The sequence below is a fragment of the Leptonychotes weddellii genome, chromosome 1 (assembly GCF_054177405.1).
Source record: "Leptonychotes weddellii isolate Sample4059 chromosome 1, ASM5417740v2, whole genome shotgun sequence".
Lineage (NCBI taxonomy): Eukaryota > Metazoa > Chordata > Mammalia > Carnivora > Phocidae > Leptonychotes > Leptonychotes weddellii.
The window spans coordinates 143451249-143454621 of NC_138369.1; positions in this window are offsets into that span (position 1 = coordinate 143451249).

Here is a 3373-nt window from a genome sequence, read left to right on the forward strand (position 1 = left end):
AAATTAGTGTTTTATTGCCTTTGGGTAAATATCTAATAGTGGAATTACTGGATTGCATAGTATTTCTATTTTTAATTTTTTGAGGAAACTCCATACTGTTTTCCACAGTGGCTGTACCAATTTACATTTCCACTGAGAGTTCACAAGTGTTCCCTTTTCTCCACCTCCTTGCCAACACTTGTTATTTCTTGTGTTTTTGAGTCTAGCCATTCTGACAGGTGTGAGATGCTATCTCATTGTGGTTTTGACTTGCGTTTCCCTGGTAATTACTGATATTGAGCATCTTTTCATGGGTCTGTTGGCCATCTGCATGTCTATGGAAAAATGTCTATTCAAATCCTCTGCCCATGTTTTGATTGAATTACTTGTTTTTATAATATTGAGTTGTGTGAGTTCTTCATATATTTTGGATATTAACCCCTTATCATATATATAATGTGAAAAGATCTTCTATTCAGTAGGTTGCCTTTTTGTTTTGGTTTCCTTCACTGTGTAAAATATTTTTATTTATTTTTATTTTTTTAAAGATTTTATTTATTTATTTGACAGAGAGAGAGACAGTGAGAGAGGGAACACAAGCAGGGAGAGTGGGAGAGGGAGAAGCAGGCCACACAGAGCAGGGAGCCCAATGTGAGGCTCGATCCCAGGACCCTGGGATCATGACCCGAGCTGAAGGCAGACGCTTAATGACTGACCACCCAGGGGCCCCTAAAATCTTTTTTTTTTTTGGTGTAGTCCCTATAGTTTATTTTTGCCTTCATTTCCCTTCCCTGAAGAGACATATCTAGAAAAATGTTGCTAAAGCCAATGTCAGAGAGATTACTGCCTATGTTTTCTTCTAGAAGTTTTATGATTTCAGGTCTCACATTTAGCTCTCTAACCCATTTGAGTTTATTTTTATGTATAGTGTTAGAAAGAGGTCCAGTTTCATTCTTTTGCATGTAGCTGTCCAGTTTTCCCAACACCATTTATTGAAGAGACTCTCGTTTCCCATTGTATATTCTGGCCTCCTATGTCATAGATTAATTGACCAGATAAGCATGAGTTTATTTCTGGGCTTTCTACTATCTTCTATTGATCTATGCATCTATTTTTGAGTCAATACTGTACTGTTTTGATTATTATAGCTTTGTAGTATATTTGAAATCTGGGATTGTGTTACCTCCATATCTGTTCTTCTGTCTCAGGATTGCTTTGGTTATTCAGGGTCTTTTGTGGTTCTATACAAATTTTAGTATTATTCTAGTTCTACAAAAAATGTTGTTGGTATTTTGATGGGGATTGCATTGAATCTGTAGGTTGCTTTGGGTAGTATGGACATTTTGACAATATTAATTCATGAACATGGAATATTTTTCCACTTGTGTTGTCTTCATTTTACTTCATCAATGTTTTATGCTTTTAAGATTATAGGTCTTTTACCTCCTTGGTTAAATGTATTGCTATGTACTTTATTCTTTTTGTTGCAGTTACAAATAGAATTTTTTCCTGATTTCTCTTTCTGCTACTTTGTTACTAGTGTATAGAAATGCAACTGATTTCTGTGTGTTAATTTTGTATCCTCCAACTTAACTGAACTTATTTATTACTTCTAAGTTTTCTGGTGGTCTTCAGGGTTTTCTATGCATTGTATCATGTCAACTGCTAATAGTGACAGTTTGACTTCTTCCTTACCAATTTAGATGCCTTTTATTGTGTGTGTGTGTGTGTGTGTGTGTGTGTGTGATTGCTGTGGCTAGGACTTCCAGTATTATGTTGAATAAAATTGGAAGTGGACATCCTTGTCTTGTTTCTGATCTTAGAGCAGCTCTTAGCTTTTCAACATTAAGTATGATATTAGCTGTGGGTTTATCATATATGGCCTTTTTTATATTGAGCTATGTTCCCTCTAAATTCACCTTGTTGAGAATTCTTATCATGAATGGATGTTGTACTTTGTCAAATGCTTTTTCTGCATCTGGGGAAATGATCATATGGTTTTTATCCTTTTTCTTGTTAATGTGGTATATTATGTTGATTGATTAGTGAATATTGAACCAACTATGTATCCCTGGAATAAGTCCCATTTGATTGTGATGAATTATTTTTAAATGTATTGCTGAATATGGTTTGCTAATATTTTATTGAGGATTTTTTTGCATCTACGTTTATCAGGATATTGGCCTGTAGTTTTCTTTTTCTGTAGTATCTTTATCTGTTTTGGTATGAGGGTTATGCTGGCTTCATAGAATTATTTGGAAGCTTTCCTTTCTCTTCTATCTTTTGGAATAATTTGAGGAGAATAGGTATTAACTCTTCTTTAAATACTTGGTAGAGTTCACCTGTGAAGCCATCTGGTCCTGGACTTTTGTTTATTGTGATTAATGTTTCAATCTCATTACTAGTTATCAATGTATTCAAATTTTCTATTTCATCCTGATTCAGTTTTGAAAGATTGTATGTTTCTAGGAATTTATCAGTTTTTTTCTAGGTAGTCCAATTTGTTGACATATAATTTTTCCTAGTAGTCTCTTATTATCCTTTGTATTTCTTTGGTGTCAGTTGTTACTCTCCTCTTTCATTTCTGATTTTACTTATTTAGGTCCCTCTCTCCTTTTTTCTTAATGAGTCTGGCTAAAAGCTTAGCAATTTTGTTTATTTTTTCAAAGAACCAGCTCTTTAAAAAAAAAAAGTATTTTATTTATTTATTTGACAGAGAGAGAGTGAGAGCACAAGCCGGGAGACAGAGAGAGAAGGAGAAGAAGGCTCTCTGCCGAGCAGGGAGCCAGATACGGGGCTGACACTTAACCAACTGAACCACTCAGGTGCCCCAGAACCAGCTCTTTTAAAAATATATATATTTATTTATTTGAGAGAGAGAGAGCTTGAGCACATGGGGGGCGGGAGGCAGAGAGCAAGGGAGAAGCAGACACCCCGCTGAGCAGGAAGCCTGACATGGGGCTCAATCGCATGACCCATGAGATCATAACCTGAGCCAAAACCAAGAGTCAGAGGCTTAACCAACTGAGCCACCCCAGGTGCCCTTCAAAGAACCAGTTCTTAATGTCATTATTTTTCTATTAATTTTTTTAGTCTTTATTTCATTTATTTCTATTCTGATGTTTATTATTTCCTTCCTTCTACTAATGATGGAGTTTGTGATATGCCTTCATTTCAATTTTTAAAGTAAGTTCACATGAGAGACGATGGACTCTGAAAAACTAACAGGGTTCTAGAGGGAAGGGGGGTGGGAGGATGGGTTAGCCTGGTGGTGGGTATTGAGGAGGGCACATTCTGCATGGAGCACTGGGTGTTATGCACAAACAATGAATCATGGAACACTTTATCTAAAACTAATGATGTAATGTATGGGGATTAACATAAGAATAAAAAA